The sequence below is a fragment of the Mus caroli genome, chromosome 7 (assembly GCF_900094665.2).
Source record: "Mus caroli chromosome 7, CAROLI_EIJ_v1.1, whole genome shotgun sequence".
Taxonomy (NCBI): Eukaryota; Metazoa; Chordata; class Mammalia; order Rodentia; family Muridae; genus Mus; species Mus caroli.
The window spans coordinates 64341588-64362343 of record NC_034576.1 but is presented as its reverse complement, the minus strand read 5'-3'; the positions used below and the strand labels follow the sequence as shown (position 1 = coordinate 64362343).

Sequence of the window (20756 nt, the reverse complement as noted above, 5' to 3'; positions counted from 1 at the left end):
TCCCTGATTTTAGAGGGATTGCTTCAAGCTTCTCACCATTTACTTTGATGTTGGCTACTGGTTTGCTGTAGATTGCTTTTATCATGTTTAGGTAGGTTTGTTTTTTCAAATGTCAAGTGGAGGGTCAGACATTCTTTATATCTCTGCTACTGGAAAGTGAAAAAAAATTGTGTACTATTTGAGAATTTAATGATTTTTCAAAGAAATTTTTTCTTCTATCCCTCCCACTTATTTTACTTGATCTCTTTTAATTTCAAGACATTTTTAGTAATTGTTATTATATACAAATTTACATATACACATAACTTCAGTTTTGAGACATAAATTAAACGTCATCAGTTTATAGTGTTAGTTGTGCCAATCTGTGCTTCCAGTAATGACCATTTTGTGTTAGATAGCAAACTGGAGTACTCTTCATTATACAAGGTTATCTTCTGATCCCACATTTTTTAGGTGTCTGAAATACTGTATTGAATTTGGAGGTTCCTGGGCTTTACATATACATTTTAATATGTAGATTGTGTTGACATTTTGTTAATCTTTCTTAGATACATATGCTTTTGAGAGTTATGTGTATAAAATTGTTATGTGTATAAAGTCTATACGTTATACAAAAGACAATTTCCAAACAGTCATTGTCCTATACTGTTGAATATTATATTTTTTACACACACTCTGCAATATTGTTGATCTTGGAATAACAATGGATTTTGTGGATTCATAAGTCAGGGATAGACAGGTTAAAATTCTCTGCAATTTAACCTGTGCAGTAATTTCCTTCTTAATGCTATAAAATTAATACTTTTGCTGAAGGTAACAGTTCAGATTTGTTGGTGGGTATAAAGATAATATTGAATACTAAGGGAGATTGTGGGCAGTCTTGTATTTATCCTGATTTTTGTTGGTTCTTCAAGATTCTCTCAATTTAGTTTGATGCTGGCTTCTGGTTTACCATATATTGTTTATATTATCTTTAGGTAATATTATCTTTATATTATCTTTAGGCTTTGTTTATATTTGTTTATATTATCTTTAGGCTTTAAATTCCTGATCTTTCCAAAACTTTTATCATGGACAGGTATTGACTTTGGTCAAATATTTTTCACTATCTAGTAAAATGTTCATGTAGTTTTACATTTACTTTATTTTGTATTTTAGTGGATTGCATTGATAGATTTCCATATTTCGAACCACCTTTACAATCCTTGGATGAAGCCTACTTGAATGTGGTGAATGATCATTTTGATGTGTACTTGTATTTGGTGAGCAATATTTCACTGAGGATTTTTGCATTGATATTTTTAAGGGGATTTGTTCTGGACTTATCTTTCTTTGTTGGGTCTTTTTATGGTTTAGGTGTTAGTGTAAATTGTGTTTTCAAAAAAATGGGGTAGTGTTCCTACTGTTTCTATTTTATAGAATAGTTTGAAGAGTATCAGTATTAGGTCATCTTTGAGAGTCTGATAAAATTCTTCACTAAACTCCAGCTTGTTTCTTGTGACCATTTTCTTGGAAAAAAATTTCCACCCTTTTACTTTGAGGTAGTGTCTATTTATGTCACTGAGATGCATTTGCATGAAATGCAGAAAAATTCAGGGTCCTATTTTAGTATCCATCTGACAGTCTATGCATTTTTAGTGGGCATAAAGGCCATTGATATTAAGAGTTACTAAGTACCTGGGATTGTTAAATACTGTTATTTTTGTTGTTAGAAGTGGGTTTAAACGTGTGGGGCTATTTTCTTTGAGTTTGTTGAAAGAAGTTAATTTCTTACTATTTCTTGAGAGTTGTTTGCCTCCTTGTCTTGGAGTTTTTGATCTATTATCCTCTATAGAAATGATTTAATGGAAATATTCTGTGTATATTTGTTTTTTTTATTTTTGAAGGCATTTTTATTAGATATTTTCTTCATTTACATTTCAAATGCTATCCCCAAAGCCTTCTATTCCCTCCCCCTACCCTGCTCCCCAACCCACCCACTCCTGTTTCCTGGCCCTGGGATTCCCCTGTACTGGGGCATATGATCTTTGCAATACCAAGGGCCTCTCCTCCCATTGATGGCCGACTAGACCATCTTCTGCTACATATGCAGCTAGAGACACACCTCTAAGGAACATCTTGGTTTCTATGTTAATTTAGAGATTTTCTGGATATAGTAGCCTGGACTGGCACTTGTGTTCTCTTTGTGGCTGAATGATACCTACCCAGGGCATTTTGGCTTTTAAATTCTCTAGTGAAAATCCTGGTGTAATTCTTATAGGTTTGCCTTTATTTGTTACTTGAACTTTTACTCTTACTGCTTTTAATATTCCTTCTTTGTTTTCTGCATTCGGTGTTTTGATTATGTGACTGAAGGAATTTCTATTCTGTTCAAATCTATTTGGAGTTCTATAGGCTTCTTGTATGTTTATTGTCATCTCTTACTTTACGTTAGAAAAAATTTCTTCTATAATTTAGTTGAGGTTGTTTAGTGGCCCTTTGATTTGGGAATCTTCAATCTCTTATATTCATATTGTCCTAGATTTTGACTTTTAATTGTGTCATAAATGTCCTCTATGTTTTGGGCTAGTATCTTTTTTTTTTGCATTTTCTCTGACATTTTTTTTCAATGTTTTCTAAGTTATCTTATTGGCCTGAGATTCTCTCTCTCCTCTATCCCCTGTACTCTGGTGGTGATTCTTGAATCTAGGACTCTGTTCTCATTCCTAGGATTTATATCTCCAGGGCTATCTCCCTTTGTGATTTCTTTATTGTTTCTATTTCCCTTTTAAGATCCTATGTTCTTCTGTATTTCTTTATGGCAGTTATTTATGTCCTTTTTGAATCTTCTGTCATCATCATGAGATGTGATTTTAAAATAGAATCTTGCTTTTCAGGGGTATTGTGTTTTCCAATCTTGCTGTGATAGGAAAACTGGGTTGTGATGATACCAGGCAGATTTCATCTCTTTTACCTAGGTTCTTGAGCTTGCTTCTTTCCATATGGTTATCTCTGGTTTTAGTTGGTTGTACTGTCTCTGACTGGAGCTTGTCTCTCCGGTGAGCTTCTGAGCCAGTGATTTTAGGTATCTCAGCACTCCTGTGATCTTTAATGTGTTAGAACCCCTAGTAGAACTGCTTTCTCTGGGCAGGACTGCATTGAGGGCAGTGTTTCAATATTTTTGGCACAGGGTCAGACCTCTGTCACACATAGAAACAATAAGAATTCTGTCCCTGGATGCTCTTTGATGTCGGGGTCCTATAGGTTACAGGCCAATCCTGCATGGCTCCAATTTTGGTCAACAGTTGTGGTCTCTCAAGTGAACTTTGGTGTGTTAGAACTCCTGGCAGACCTGTTCTCTCTGGCTGATCAATTCTTGAAAATATAGTCTGAGACATATTCATTCTGTTTGGGAAAACCCCATCATGCCAATAAGTTCAAGGCTCTGTCCACTTTCTCTTTTATTGGATTTAGTGTATCAGGTTTTAAATTGTTGTCCTTAATCCACATGTACTTGAGCTTTCTGAAAAATAGGGATCCATTTTAATTTTTTGACACACAGTCTGCCAGTTATACCAGCAAATTTTAATGATGATGCTTTCTTTTACCATTATGATTTTTTTGTTCTTTTGCAAAGATCAACTGTTCATATGTTTGTAGATTTAGGTCTGAGTCTTCTTTTCTATTCCATTGATTCACCTGTCTTTCTCTATACCAATTCCATGCAGTTTTTTTTTTCACTATTGCTTTGCAGTAACACTTGAGTTTAGGGAGGATAATTTCCCCCTGAAGTTATTTTAATTTTAAGAATTATTTTCCCTATCCAGTTTTTTTTTTTTGTTTATTTCTTTTTCCATATGACATTAAAAATTGTTCTTTCCATGTTTGTTAAGATTTGTGTTGGAAATGGGATAGGGGTTGCATTGAATCTGTAGATTGCTTTTGATGTGATGGTCATTAGTACTGTGAATATTAATAATCCATGAACATGAGAGATATCTAAATTTCTTCTATCTTCTTTAATCTCTTTCATAAGAGACTTGCAGTTTTTGTAATACAGGTCTTTCACTTGTTTTGTTATAGTTATCCAGAGATATTTCATAATATTTTGATTATTGTTAATAGTGTTGTTTCAGTACTTTCTTTTTCATCCCATTTTTCATTTATAAAAAGAAAAGCTACTAATTTTTTTGAGTGAAGTTTTTATCCAGTCTTTTAGCAGTTGTTTATCAGTTGTAGAATTTCTCTGGTAGATTTTTTGGGTTCCTTATGTATACTATCACATCATGTGCCAGTAGTAAAACTTGACTTCTTCTTTGTCCATTTGTAGTCCCTTGATCTCCTCTTGTTGTCTTTTTGTTCTATCTAATTTTTTTTTATACTTTATTTAAAGATATGGGTAGAGTGGGCATCCTTGTCTTGTGTCTGAATTTAGTGGGATGCTTCAAGTATCTCTCCATTTAATTTGCTATTGGGAATTGGTTTTTTAGTATACTGTTTTTAGTTTGATGTGGTATAGCCTTTACCATTCTAATCTCAACAATACTTATAATATGAAATTGTGTTATATTTTGTCAAATGTTTTTTGACATCAAATGTGATGGTCATGTGATTCTATTGAACCTATCTTGTATCCATGAGATTATGCTTACTTGTCCATGATATAAATGTCTTGACAAAGACACTGTGAGTCATTGTCTACGCATTTTAAAGCAAAGCAATGTGATAAATTTATTATATGCTGCAAAGATTTTATAAAGATAACAGTGTATGCAATGTGTTCTCAACTTCATATCTATCCTATGAAAGGATTATACTAGAGGAATTTAAAAAGGCTTATTTATATATGTACATCTCAAATGCTTCCCTCTTCCTGTTACTCCATCATAATTTCCTTCCCTTTCTGTCCAACCTTCCTGACATCTGAACGTGTTGTCCAGAGAAGTAATTTGCAGCATATATGCCAAGGGCATCAGGTCAGCCTGTGTTTTTGAGTTCCCAGTGGTTCATGTTAATATTTCCCCTAAATCTTCCTTAGGTACTGATATCTGGGAGGTTTTACATCTCTGGCCTCTGAGTCTTCTTAGAAATTCACCATTTCCTAACCGTGGCAATTCATTTCAATTCATTTTTCTGCTCCTATATCCTGTCTTTTTTCTACCTGATCTTGTCAACTCAGTCCCTCCCTCTCCTCCCTACAATGAACATCCCTTATGTCCTCTGCTTCCATTGCAATTTTGTGCCTCTTTTAAAACGGGATTCAGACATCCTCACTTTGGTCTTCCTTTTAATTTACTTATTTGTATCTGTAATGTATATCATGGTTATTCTGTACTTTTTGACAAATATCTTCTCATGGATAAAATTTACAGTTAGCAAATATTGTCATTTTAAATCTAGTTTTAAAAGACTGTCCAAAAGTTTCACAGATATTCACGGTATATTTGACATGGTTGCCCAGAGAAAGAAATATAATAGAAAGTGTAATAGAAAATTCAATTTTGTTCCATTGTAAAAGATCAAGTGACCATAGGTGTGTGGGTTCATTTCTGGGTCTTCAATTCTATTCCACTATTCTACTTGTCTATCACTATACCAGTACCATGCAGTTTTTATCACAATTGCTCTGTAGTAGAGCTTTAGGTCAGGCATGGTGATTCCACCAGAGGTTCTTTTATCCTTGAGAAGAGTTTTTGCTATCCTAGGATTTTTATTATTCCAGATGAATTTGCAGATTGCCCTTTCTAATTCGTTGATGAATTGAGTTGGAAATTTGATGGGGATTGCATTGAATCTGTAGATTGCTTTTGGCAAGATAGCCATTTTTACTATATTGAACCTGCTAATCCATGAGCATGGAGAATTTTCCATCTTCTGAGATCTTCTTTAATTTCTTTCTTCAGAGACTTGAAGTTCTTATCATACAGATCTTTCACTTCCTTAGTTAGAGTCATGCCAAGGCATTTTATATTATTTGTGACTCTTGAGAAGGGTGTTGTTTCCTTAATTTCTTTCCCAGCCTGTTTATCCTTTGTGTAGAGAAAGGCCATTGACTTGTTTGAGTTAATTGAAGACCCAGAAATGAACCTACACACCTATGGTCACTTGATTTTTGACAAGGGAGCAAAAACCATCCAGGGAAAAAAAGACAGCATCTTCAACAAATGGTGCTGGCACAACTTCTGGTTATCATGTAGAAGAATGCAAATAGATCCATTCCTATCTCTTTGTAGTAAGGTCAAATCCAAATGGATTAAGGAATTCCACATAAAACCAGAGACACTGAAATTTATTGAGGAAAAAGTAGAGAAAACCATTGAAGATATAGGTACAGGGGAAAAATTCCTGAATAGAACAGCAATGGCTTGTGCTGTAAGATCGAGAATCGACAAATGGGACCTAAAAAAATTGCAAAGCTTCTGGAAGGCAAAAGACACCGTCAATAAGACAAAAAGACCACCAACAGACTGGGAAAGGATCTTTACCTATCCTAAATCCTATAGGGGACTAATATCCAATATATATAAAGAACTCAAGAAAATGGACACCAGAAAATCAAATAAACCCATTAAAAAATAGGGCTCAGAGCTAAACAAAGAATTCTCACCTGAGGAATACTGAATGGCTGAGAAGCACTTGAAAAAAATGTTCAACATCCTTAATCATCAGGGAAATGCAAATCAAANCAACCCTGAGATTCCACCTCACACCTGTCAGAATGGCTAAGATCAAAAATTCAGGTGACAGCAGATACTGGCTAGGATGTGGAGAAAGAGGAACACTCCTCCATTGTTGGTGGGATTGCAAGCTTGTACAACCACTCTGGAAATCAGTATGGCAGTTCCTCAGAAAACTGGACATGGTACCACAAGAGGATATCACAATACCCCTCCTGGGCATATATCAAGAAGATATTCCAACTAGTAAGAAGGACACATGCTCCACTATGTTCATAGAAGCCTTATTTATAATAGCCAGAAGCTGGAAAGAACCCAGATGCCCCTCAACAGAGGAAAGGATACGAAAATGTGGTACATTTACACAATGGAGTAGTACTCAGCTATTAAAAAGAATGAATTTATGAAATTCCTAGGCAAATAGATGGACCTGGAGGGCATCATCCTGAGTGAGGTAAACCAATCACAAAAGAACTCTCACAATATGTACTCACTTATAAGTGGATATTAGCCCAGAAATTTAGAATACCCAAGATATAAGATACAATTTACTAAACGCATGAAACTCAAGAAGAACAAAGACCAAAGTGTGGACACTTTGCCCCTTNTTAGAATTGGGAACAAAACACTCATGGAAGGAGTTACAGAGACAAAGTTTGGAGCTGAGGTGTAAAGATGGACCATCTAGAAACTGCCATATCTGGGGATCCATCCCATTATTAGCTTCCAAAAGCTGACACCATAGTATACACTAGCAAGGTTTTGCTAAAAGAACCCAGATATGGCTGTCTTTTGTGAGACTATGCTGGGGCCTGCCAAACACAGAAGTGGATGCTCACAGTCAGCTATTGGATGGATCACAAGGCCCCCAATGGAGGACCTAGGGAAAGTACTCAAGGAGCTGAAGGGATCTGCAATCCTATAGGTCGAACAACAATATGAACTACCTAGTACCCCCCAGAGCTCGTGTCTCTAGCTCCATATGAATCAGAAGATGGCCTAGTCATCCATCAGTGGAAAGAGAGGCCCATTGGTCGTGCAAACTTTATATGCCTCAGTATAGGGGAACTCCAGGTCCAAGAAGTGGGAGTGTGTGGTTAGGGGAGTGGGTGAGGGAGCGTGTGGGGGACTTTTGGGATAGCATTGGAGATTTAATTGAAATAAATACCCAATTAAAAATATGGAAAAAATTCAATTTTACTGTCTTACTAAAGTTATATAATATTCATATTTGCATTGTATATGTTCTGTCATATACCCGACTCCCATAAAATATAGCTGACTCTAAGAAAATATTCAGACACCATTAAAATTACATCCTAGAGCTTCAAACTTACCTTTATTGATTGGAGTTCAATTTTTGTTTACCTTAGTAAAGTCCAATAAATCGTCCTCATAAATACACATGGGTACTGTTCTTTCTGTGAACACTGGAATTGTACATACGGGAGTCTGAATGAATTTGACACTCTCTCCTACATGTAGCCAATGTAAATATTTCTAAGGATGTAGTAGGTACTCCACTTCCTTGATGAATTCTTAAGTCACAGAATTTTGAGACCTTCTCATGCAGGATGTATTGATTTCAATGTCCAATAGGAACATCAAGTACAGAAGCCATTTTCTACCTCCTGACTACATTTTTCTGATCTTATATGATCCCTGATATCCTGTTCCTAACTGTATTCGCACTAACCTGATTATTGATATAGATTCTTCAGTAATTGTACAAATATTGAGACTTACACAGACATATAGATTTGAGCCAGAAAAAAGCTTACTGACTTAAGAGATTATATATCTGGACAAGTATTCTAAGAGAAATAAAGAGAAGGACCATGAGTATGTGTTTAAAGAGGAACAAAGGGGGAAATTAGAGAACCTAGGAACATTTAGAGACATCTAACAAAAATCTCACCGAATACCAATTTGCTGCCAATATATCTCAAATAAATAATGGAAAACTTAAATTTAATATTATTTAAGATTTAGTTTTCTGCTCTTCACAATAAATTATTTCAGGTTTCATCCAGATGACTAATCATTTTAATTAAATTTCTTGGGAATTTTCTTCAATTATTTTGTAATGTTTATATTGGTTATTATATTCATTTACATTTCAAATGTTATCCCCCTACAGTTTTACATATATCTTTCTTTTATGAGGGTGATTTCCTTCTAACCTACAAATATCCCACCTTACCTCCATAGAATCACCTACTTTGGGGTATGAGCCTTCATAGGATCAATTGATTTCCTTCACATAGATGACAGATAAAGTCATCCTCTGTGGTGTATGCAGCTGCAGCCATGGGTCCCTCCATGTGTATGTTTTGGACTGTGTATTAGGCCTTGGGAGTTCTGGGGTCTCTGGTTAGTTGATATTTTTGTTCTTCTATGGGGTTTAAAACCCTTCAGCTCCCTCAGTCCTTCCCATACCTCCTCCATTGGCATACTCATTCTCAGCCTGATGGTTGGCTGCAAGCTTCTTCACCTGTATTGATCAGGCCCTGGAAGCTCCACACTACTATATCAGGCTCCCGTCAGTAAACAATTCTGGGAATCACCAATAGAGTCTCGGTTTGGTGGCTGATTATGGTGTGGATCCCCAGGTAGAGCATTCTCTGGAAGGCCTTTCCTTGAGTCTCTGCCCCAGTCTTTGTCCATGGATATCGTTTAAACAAGAGCAATTCTGGGCTAAAATTTTTGAGTTTGATTAGTGTCTACTTCCCTCAACAGGATGGGATATCATGCCTAACCTCTGGATCTGGTCTCCACAGGTTCTCTCCGCTTTGTGTGGTATTTCAACTAACATCATCCCTGTTTAGTTCTGGAAGTCCTTTGCTTTCCAGGCATCTGGGACTTTCTGAAGCATACACCCAGTTACCAATCCTCCACTGCTACAAACATGTGGTCAATTTACTTGCCATCTGTATATCTATTCCCTCTACTGATCCTGCTACTTTACTGTGTTTTGGGTTCATTATGGGAAGGGAAGCATATCCTTTATGAGAGGAAAGTGGTACAGCAAAAGTAGAGTCTCATTAGCCAGATTGCCTAGCAGATAACAGCTATGCTCATGTATATATTCCAAGACTTACATGAATTCATTCTCTGTAGCTGCTTTTCTTCTCTTCTTTTTTGTAGAAAGAACACTACTTGCCTTGCCTAAGAACTATATTTTAGAGTTCCTCATAATAATTTAGGAGAAGTGAAGAAAAAGGAAAGAAAAATAACCGTGGAGCCTATTGATGTAGTGCAGTGGTAGAAAACTTGACAAAATATTAATTCCTAGGTCCTTGACAGCAAAAGAATGGTAAAACCATGGGAATATCAAATTATTTTGTTTAAAATAGCCTTAACTGTTTGTCCAGGCTTGTTAATCTAACACAGGGATATTTAGATAATTATTGCTCATATTGATTTGTATCAGCAAAGAGGTAGATGCTAGATAATTTTCTTCTAGAAACATGAAGAACAAAATTAATATTTAGTCTGCATGATTGCAAGATTGAATAATTAGGTATTTATGACATCTTCATATTTAATCTCTCCTTCTAATAATTTCATTTGATCCACCATTTTAAAGGTTAAATTAATACAAAATATTCATTTGCTGTATGATTCATGCTTTGATTTTTGTACTATATTTCACTATTTATTGCACTATTTCCATTTAGAAGTTTTGGTGTCATAAAAAGTTCATCATTCAAATGTTGTTAAAATCTAGATAAGTGAAGTAAATTATGGTGTTATTGCTTGAGATATTGAGTCAAGTGAAGACATGCTCCACTTTTCATGTTTGATTCTTTACTTGCTCTCCGTTTGTTGTTAAATGGTAGCTCTCTTTTGTTTGTTGGTTTCTTTGGTTGGTTTTTCGCGACAGTGTTTCTCTGTGCAGTTCTGGCTGTCCTGGAACTCACTCTGTAGACCAGGCTGGCCTGGAACTCATAAATCTGCCTTTCTCTGCCTCCCAAGTGCTGGGATTAAAGGAGTGCACCACCATGCCCAGCTTTAAATGGTAGCTCTTATTCAGCTAATCAAAGTTTAGAAATTAATTAAAATATGAGAATTGGATGAAGAAATATTTTTCAGCAAATCCCCTGAAAACAATCTATAGGTCCATCAGGTTGTAATTACAACTATTAAGTCTTGCAGTATCAGGTCCAGAACAGGTTAAAACTCATTCTCTGAATTGATACTTCATTATTCTGAGTACCAATACTGATCGTCTTCCTAATTCCTTGATTTCTCTGTTCAGGAGTGATATGTAGTATTTAGTTTCACTTTTTTTTTTTTCTGGTTCTACACTACGTTTTCACTTTACAATATAGGCCAAAACTTTCCTCTATTCTAGGTGGTCTATTCCAGTGGTAAAAGGGTCACTGATAACATATTTGTTTGTAGAATATTTGAAAATGTTTGTAGGTCATAACATTGATGAAACCTTCAATCTTTATGATCAAAGCAACTATCTTCTCTCCCTGAAATTTAAACATATCCTGCAAGTATGCTGATAAACATATCCCTGTAGAAGTTCTACTTTAAAGTGATTGGTTTCTGTACAAGTACAAATTGATCTAACCTTGAATACTTATACACATGATTATTTAAAAATATAATAGTGGATTTTGAAATTAGGAGAAAGTTCATTTTGAAACGTGGAGAAATGTGAGCAAATAACAACTACCTGAATACAGGCATACTATTTTTGAAACATGAAAAAAATGAATTTTTTCAAATTTTGCATAAATTTGAAAGAACCAGTGAGCTACATGTAAGTAGTTTGTATTATCTTCTTTCTATATCTTGTACCTGGATACAAGTTTCATGATAAACCATGTATCTGTTGTTTCTCAAAATGACCTTCATCCTGCTTTTCTGTTATCTGTACAGGAATTTTATGAGCACTAAAATAGAAAGGTGCAAGGAGAAAAAAAATACACTTCCTTGAAACTGATAATTCTTATACTTTCCCAGAGATTTCTGCAATTGACTGTCTTAGAGAGGCCTTTAGGGGAAGCCAAAATAATAATATCTTGGGGAGTTTATCAGTGTCAGCTTATGAAAGATCATCAAAACTTGGATTCTTGATTTATTTTATGACTCCAGAAATGAGCACTCAATGTTAACACATGGTTTTCTGAGGGTCCATCTTAATACTCTCAACTATTATATGCAAGTTTTCTCTAAAATAATATAATTTCCAAGTGGTGTAGAATATATTTGTAAGGAAAGTATAGTGGACACAGTTTCTATAAAAAGCCATGCTCTCTACTAAGGATATATTTTCTGATGCAACTTTTGTTTTGGAGTTGTAATGATCCAGTAAATAGCCCATTTCTTTTGCTTTGAAATAAGCCCAAGAGCCTCATTTGTTCCTCAAAGCAAATTTTGTTGAAATTTTAAATTAGTTTGCCATTAAATGCAGTATGAGACATGATTTATTATTTTCACTAGGAAAATTAATTTTATATAACAGCACTCAGGAAATTTTTGTGATAATGTCAATTGGAATGATGGGTTTTCCAAGAGAATCCATGCTATCCAGCTGTAGGAATTGAGACAGCCAACTGAAATCTAGTTGAATGAGGGAGTTTAATTTGGTTGGAACATGTTTTCATGATTGTTACTCAAGTTTTAATTAACATTAATAATGATATGATCATAATTATTCAGTAGAATACTGATTAGTAGAATATCTAATGTAATGCTAACAAGGCTGAGGATGTCTACATAGTAAATTATAGTTAGACAGTCTTTTTGCATGTTGTATACAGTTGCAGAATTTATTGATGCATGGTTACATACTGCCTTCTGAATCCCACATTTGGGAAGAAGTATCATTTGGTAGCTACTTGAGATAACAGGGCTGAACTGCTTTTAAAATGCCACTAGACAAGGTAAAAATATAGAAGTAAAGGTGGTTCATGTTTATTTTCATATATAGGTGGACAACTATAGAAGTGGACCAAGAATAGAAATAATACTAGAAAAATGTAGTGGGTTGACATAATGCTGCTTGTATTCTAATGCTAATGTTTGGCCTCCGAGTCTGCCTGTCCTAGAGAGGAGAAAGTCTACTTGTAGGTGCTCTGTGATTCTGCCACCAGCTTACTTATGATTGGTAAACTTTCCAAAAGTCAATTACTGGGCAGGATAGACATAGATGGGTTTTAGTTTTTACAGGATACTGTTATCTTTTTTCTTATATAAGCCATCTAGGGTGACATAACACTGTGATTCTAGGTACCTAAACTTTTATCAAAATGCATTCCTTACATTTTTGAACATCACACTGTAGAACTAAAATGACCTTTCTTCAGAGATTAAAACAGTTATTCAATATTTAATTTGTAATCAGAAATTAGACAGTTTTACCCAAAGCAATTAGAAGTATTCTTCATTATTTGTGTTACACAAAGCTCAGGAACACTGTATTGATGAAGCTCCCATAAAACTTTTTAGCATGTTTCATGTCATGAGTCAAATAAAGACAAAATTTATAGAGTAACTGACTAACTCCTCATCTTGGAATATTAGCTAGATAGGGTGCTATTGGAAACCCCAACTACTCCAACCGTGAAGAATAGATCTTTGTCTTATACTGAGTGGGAAACTGGACAGACTAAATTCTGACTCTGAATGGACCAAATGAAAGACCTTAGGTTGTTTTAACAAAAACCTCTTAAAGTACCTTAAAATTACATCTCTCAAAAGTCACCATTTTCTGAGATTCGCATTTCTGAGACTCTGGTTTGAAAGTTCTTTGGGGAGTTCAGTATCAGATATAATGCATATTAGATATTAACATTATAATTTCAAATATTTATAAAGCAGTGACAATCTATTTTCATAGATGTTGGTCACCTCAATGCAAGTATCTATATTAAATTCCCAAAACATTCAGAAGAGCTCAAATCATTCTCTTAGATGGATATATACTAAAATCTACACATTAAATTCTTTTTAGTCTTGATCTTTAACTTTATTGTTGGTCCTTAAAGAACAAATGCCCAGATTTCACAAGACTTTAAATATTTTACTTACGGATGTATAAGCCACTTCTGAGACACTTCTTTGTCTTAAAAGATATCATAATGACTTACTGTGTTTTAAAAAGTGTCTTTTTATTTACATAGATGTATCTTTGGTCCTTTAGACACTGGTGTTCAGGTTATATTCACCATGTTTTAGTAATTATGGAGTGCCTGAGATACAGGAACACTTGGTCAGTATTGTGGATCATGTGGAAAACAAATATGATGAAATATTTAAAACTATTTTTAAAAGAATATACTTGATATGATTCCTATTCAGTGATTAGTACTCATAAAACATTGAGCAGATTGTAACTACACTATCATTATAATTATAATGATGATTTTATGAATACCAAACATTTTATACTGAGTAAGCATTTATTTGAACATGAGTTTAACAGTAAGAATGAAAGAAGGGGCACAAGCATGATTATTTTCAGACTATCCCTATTGAACACCCTTCAAGTGTTCTACTATACTATTCAGGTTATTCATCTGTTACCACATGAAAGCTCCCTAGAAAAAAGTAAAATAAAATGTTTTTTATTTGATTTTTTTAACTTTTTGTATCACACCCCTCCATGAGGAAGTACATATCCATTAGTCCTCACAGCATGTCAGGGAAAAGACAATGGGACAAAGGTCTATACCCACTTTGAATCCATGCTGACTCTCATTTAAATTATATATATCGGTCCTTAAATCACGGCTGTTCATTTTATCTTCACCAAGTTTTCATAATCATGGAAAACCTGATAATACCTATGAGACAGACAGACAAACAGACAGACAGACAGACAGACGCAGAGATAGACACAGTGACAGACATTAAATAATGACTAATTGTTATGGTGAGTTAGATTTGTGTTTATGGAAAATGTACTATACCTCCAGTCAAGTAACTACTTATCATATTTGCATTTGTATACTGTGGCAATGTATTTCATTTTTAAATGAATATAAATTTTTTATTACATACATTACATTTTAAGTTTTGTTTTTCTTGAAATTATTGCTATATTTTCTAAAATAAAAAATATATTGTTTTTAAACTATGAAGTCAAACCTATAAACTAATATAATGTCCTAAAAGGAGACATGATCTTCTGATTTTCTAGGAAAGCTCATAGATCTCCATCTGGATTCCTAAACAGAGAAACAAGTGATGATTGCATGGTGAAATATTTGAGGTTTTAAAATCTGGTATTCCTATTAACTATATTTCACATTTAAATTACAGAGGCGGAGGCAGCGCCTGCGACAACGACAACAACAGCAAGAGGAACAACATGAGCAGCAGCAGAACCAGCAGCAGCAACAGCAGAATCAGCAGCGGCAACAGCAACAGCAACAGCAACAGCAGCAGCAGCAGCAGCAGCAGCAGCAGCAACAGCAGGAGCAGCAGCAGCAGTGCCAGCAGTGCCAGCAGTGCCAGCAACTGCAGCAGCAGCAGCAGCAGCAGCAGCAGCAACAGCAGCGTAGGAGGAGAAACAACAGGAGGAGCAGGAGGAGCAGAAAGAGCAGGAAGAGCAGGAGGAACAGGAGGACCAGGAACACCAGGAGGAGGAGGAGAAGAAATAATGAGTGATTGTTTGTACGTTTCTGGGAAGAGTTTGAATTGGTAGAAATGTTGGTAAATATAATAATACTCAAACATGAAATTCTAATAAAATAATTGAAAGATATCAGAAATTCTTCAAATTCTTGCAAACACAATATATATTATGTATAGTAAATTACATTGCTAACTCTACCTTCTTAGATCTATTGCTTATTTGAAAATTATTTCAAGAATTTGTTTCTCCACTTAGAAGTATGGCTGTTAGAGTCATAGATTCTATTTTAAGACTATTTAAATTTCTGCTTTCATAAGGCTTAACATGTTGATCTGTTTTGATTTTTTATTTTTTATTTTCTATTTGTATTTTTGCATAGCTTCTTTGGAGAAATTTGTACTCAAAGAATTACTCATGTAGGTAAGACAATTTTTTTGTTTTCATACAGCAGGTTTGCATGATATATATTTAGCATGGTATTTTATTTTCATTTGTATGCTTACGAAATCTGTTATTTTATAGTTTCAGATGTCTACACTTAGTAACAGTGATCTCAAAGTTCTCTATTAATGTTAAAATTAGTAGTTTATTTTGACTATCATATCATGATTGTAGTAGTTATTGCATTGAGTGTAAGTACTCATTGGAAGTAATCTGCATAAGAGTCAGTGAGTGAGCGAGAGAGGGAGAGAGAGAGGGAGAAAGAGAGACAGACAGAGAGAGAGAGACAGAGAGAATAAATAAAAATTAAACAGCATAGAAAAATTGTGTAGAAACCAAGGTTCTAAGTGTAGCACATCTCCTGTGGGATGTATGAATGCTAACTACTCCTCTATTCAGGATTTCCTCCTCATGCCCTAACTCTCTTAAGTAAACATTGTCAAACAAATTGAGCTTTTTATTTGGCCCATACAAACCTTTTTAGTATATAATGAACATTTCAAATTTATTTAATTGTGCTAATTGGAATATATTTTTCAATCATTACTTCTGTGGCTACTTATAATACCAGATATTGTTTTAATTAAAGCAAGAAAAGGAAGATATTTTGGAATTTGATTTTTTTTCTAAGTTTAGAGTCATTTTTATGGGAATCATTTTGAATTAATTATTTTATTGTCTGAGTGGGAAAACCAATTTACATTTGTTCTTTACTTCAATATATACAATATATATTGTATACATTTTGTGTGTGTGTGTGTGTGTGTGTTTGTGTGTGTGTTTAAATATACATATAATCTTTGGAGAAATGTCTAGTCAAAGACTTACTCATGTAGGTATGACATATGTTTACATTTCATATAACTAGGGTACTAATTTCCTTATGTATATATACTATTATCTATACAGAGCTCATCATTGTATAAAATCTGATCGTGTTGTCTTAATTTTCTTAGTAATGTTTACATTTTATATTGTATAAGAGGTCAAAACGTTGGAGTTTACTTGTTCTATAGTATGCATGCATTCGAGCATAAAGAGAAGAGTTTTTGTTCTTTGAATCTTCAGATGTATAACTAAGCAAAAAATTGGCATGAGATTGTCTATCTGTAATTCCAGCATGGATACTTACACTTCATTTTATTGATCTCAGATTATAGTGATCTAAGTTTAATTATAGTCTCTATCTCAAAGTATATGAAGGAAATTAAATGGAAAGATAGGTAATCTTGACCTCTTTATACTACATACCTCTGTTCACAACACATCTATATACAAATGAACAAGTACGTGCATGTATATTTCCACACACATGATATATAAATAGAATTTATTTTATAAAGGACTACTATGTTGCCTAGGACATAGCAGTCATATATGTAGGTTGAGCTGGCTTCAAATTCATAGGCATCCACATGATTTTAACCCTCTTTTTCCTAAGATTTAAAAGACACAGACCACTACCCTTGGCTTAATTGCAGGTTTTTAAGGAGTAATATTATTCCCTTGAAGTATATATTTAAACATATAAGAATAGAAATATCAAAGTTATAATTATTTCGAATAAAGAATGTGTATATTATGATCTTAATTCAATTGTGATTTCAGGTTGTTTTGTCAAAGTTGACTATCATGGATTTTCTTATGAATTTTAAATTGTTTGGCCATAGAAGAAAGTGTACATTACCTGTGCTTGGTAGGAGTATAGTCTTATTATTTATATAGAATTTTGAATTTGGAGCTTAGACAAACTACTAAGATTCTAATCAATTAATAAGAACATTTAAAGTGGTATTCTTATTAGTTTTAAAATGTGTTTGTGGTCATTATTAAAATATTTGAATTTGTTCTGTTAACATTTTTTCTGCATCCAGATATTTTATAATGAAAGTATTTAAAATACATGATTAATATTATACCATGTATAGTCTCCTATAGGGCAACCTACTTTAAATTACTACTAACCTACTTTAAACTACTAACATAAAATCATAATTCCACTTAGTGCTGTCAGTACTGAAAACTAGTTTTTATACAACTGAATTATAAGCAAGTTTCTGATATATGAATGATATTAGCATGTGAAATTAAACTGATTTCCTATTTTACTAGCAGAGAGATTTTCATGGGTTTTCAGTACAAGAACCAGATCATCAAAAGCACTACATACACTTCTAACTCCATGTAAAACCATACAATTTTAACTAGAGACACTGACATAAGAAAAATAATTTGAAAAAAATCCTGTTAGCATAAGGAAATTTTCCATAAAACTAAAATAAAATTAAATGAGAAAGATTTTAATGTAATGCTTTTATTAATATATCACATATGGTTTCCTATAAGTAATGAAACTGCTTAGGATTTTATTAGCAATTTTATTATATTTATTCAAAAGGTATATTTAAAAAACTTCATTTACTAGTTTATTTTCATATGAATTAAGGCATCTTCCTGTTCTTTCAGGTGTCATATGGTATCTTTCTTGGAAGATCTGTACATTATTCTTTTTTTAATTTTTATTTTATTATTCACCTTACAACCTGATAACAGCCCCAAATCCTCTTCTGATCCTATTCCCACATTTACAAATGGTTCCCTACCACCACCTACATATTTAGCTAAGAGAATCAGACTCCACATTGGCTACCAACCCACCCTGAGCCACCTAGTCCTGCGGGTCTAGGAACAAGTTCTCACAGTGAGGCACAACCAGATTGTGCAGGTAGGGGACAGAAATCCAATAGCAGAGAAGAAAGGCCAACACAGCCCCCACTCTACCTCTTCGAGGACCCACATGAATACTAAGCCCACATTTCCTACAAATGAATAAGGAGTCTAGGACAAGGAACTTTATGGTCCCTGATTTGAAACACAGGCTTTGAGTCCATAGGGTTCCAGGTTTAAGTCTATTGTTCTTCTCCTGTTATCCTTTATACCTCTGTATTGCTCACTTCTATCTCCCACTCTTCCACAAGACTTCCTGCATACTGGACCTGTTGTTTGTCTGTGGGTTTGTGTGTCTGTCTCCACCAACAGATAGTTAAAGCCTCTCATAAAATAATTATTTTATTTTCCTGTCTCACAGCATAGCAGATACCAGTAACAATGTTAGGATGTCCCTTTCACATGACACTGATCTTAAGTTGGGGAAGTCATCAGATGGCTCTTTTCTCATTCTCTGCTCCATTTTTGTCCTGACACATTTTGTAGGCAGGCCAAATTCTGTGTTGAACATTTTTAGGTGAATTGGTCCAACTCTCTTTTCTAAGAAGTGTTGCCGTGCTATAAGAGGTGGACAATTGAGACTCTTGTTTTTTTGTTTATTTTTTTTTAAATGTTTGCTTTAGGTTTTATTTTTTATGCCCCTCTGATAGGATTCTCAGCTAAAGTCATCCTCCTACACTCCCTGTATCCTCTCCTATCCTATGTCTCCAGCTGGTCACCAGATGACCCTCCACCCATGTCTATTCTCATTCTCAGCCACACCCAGCCTCTCCTCATTCCAAACATATTCAATATCAACTGTCTCCTTGTCATGTCCTAATCTGTTCTGTGTCTCTATCGACCTCAGATGACTATCTAGTTATGAGTGAGGTTTGTGCATCCAGCCGTTGGACTTCAACATTGTCCAGTTTTGTTGATTCTGTGGATTGTACCATATTTCTCCTGCATTGTTGGGCTAAGGACTATTCAAGAAATGTGTACATGCCGTACAGCTCTGGATTACCTTTGACACTGTTATTCTCAGTTTCTAACAATGTCCCTGCAAAATTAAAAACATCTTTGACTTTAATAGATGAATAGTATTCCAATGTATAGATTAACCACATTTTCTTTATCCATTCTTCTGTTGAGGGACAACTAGGTTATATCTAGTCCCTTGCTGTTATGAAAAAAGGTGGTATGAATGTAGGCAACAAGTATTCCGGTAATATAATGTGTCAACTTTTGTGTATATGCCCAGAAGTGTTATAGCAATGTCTTTGGCAGAACTAGTCTCAATTTCCTGATGGACTTAAAAATTGATTCCACAGTTGTTGTAAAATTTTCACTCCCACTAACAATGGAGGAATATTCTCCTTATTCTGTCTTTACCAGTATGTGCTACCACATGAATTTTTGATCTTGGGAATTTTGATAAACAAAAGATTGAATTTCAGGGTCCTTTGATTTGAATTTCCATGGTGACTAAGAATGGTGAACATTTCTTTAAACTGTACACCATTCTTTACAAACGCTCTCAGCACTTAGTTTAAGTTTGATTATGGAATATTTATCTACATATACTTTTATTTACAGTTTAAAGTATGCATATGTTACCTTTACCACAGTGTTGGCTTAATGCATATTATATATGTCTGATACAGAGTCTCACTGTGCTGTCATCTGAGACTTGAAGGTCATTACTGAACCCATGCTTCCTCTCAACTTCATGAGAAGATCACTACAGATGCAGATCACCACACTTAGCTAGTGGTATTGTAAAAACTCTTCATTACTGAATTTCACTTTTGTTTGCTTCTATAAAATATAATGAAAATTTTATATTTTCTCACATACTACACGTTAGCTTAAATCATGTCTAACCATATATTTATTACTAGCCATGTTTTTAAATTACAAAATATATTTTAACACTGAAATATATTTTAATATTTAATTTTACATTATTTAATTCAATATTTTTAATCAAAATATCAATTATACTATACTACTCCCTCAATTCTTCAAATCTTCTCCCATTTGTCACCCTACTTTAAGTTCTTTGGCAAAAAGATACAAAAATTCAAATGAAAAAAATCTCTATAAAATCAAAAAATGAAAGCACATTCAAAACAATAAAAATCCAAACAATCAATATGAAACAACAAAAAGGAAAAAAATCACCAAATTGTAACTATATAAAAGTACACTGAAAATTTCAGAAAACTGTGGAGTCCAGTTATGTGTTGATGAACATTCATTGAACCTGAGACCTATTCTACCTGAGGTACCTTGTGTCACTCTTTCTGCTCTTAATGGAAAACTAAATTTGATGTCTCTGATTGGTTATATGT

The 20756-nt window shown here is 34.2% G+C and overlaps 2 long non-coding RNA genes across 3 annotated transcripts in view; both read left to right on the top strand.

Moving 5' to 3' along the window:
- Positions 1 to 15063, top strand: part of LOC115031486 — an 85304-nt gene extending 70241 nt beyond the window's left edge. Inside the window, exon 7 of the long non-coding RNA XR_003837106.1 lies at positions 14940 to 15063. This is a non-coding gene — a long non-coding RNA (uncharacterized LOC115031486). The remainder of the gene's footprint in view (positions 1 to 14939) is intronic.
- Positions 15064 to 15265: 202 nt separating this feature from the next.
- LOC115031487 overlaps positions 15266 to 20756 on the top strand; it is a 35655-nt gene continuing 30164 nt past the window's right edge. For both annotated transcript variants that reach the window (XR_003837108.1, XR_003837107.1), the window contains exons 1-3: positions 15266 to 15293; positions 15635 to 15675; positions 20067 to 20175. This is a non-coding gene — a long non-coding RNA (uncharacterized LOC115031487). The remainder of the gene's footprint in view (positions 15294 to 15634; positions 15676 to 20066; positions 20176 to 20756) is intronic.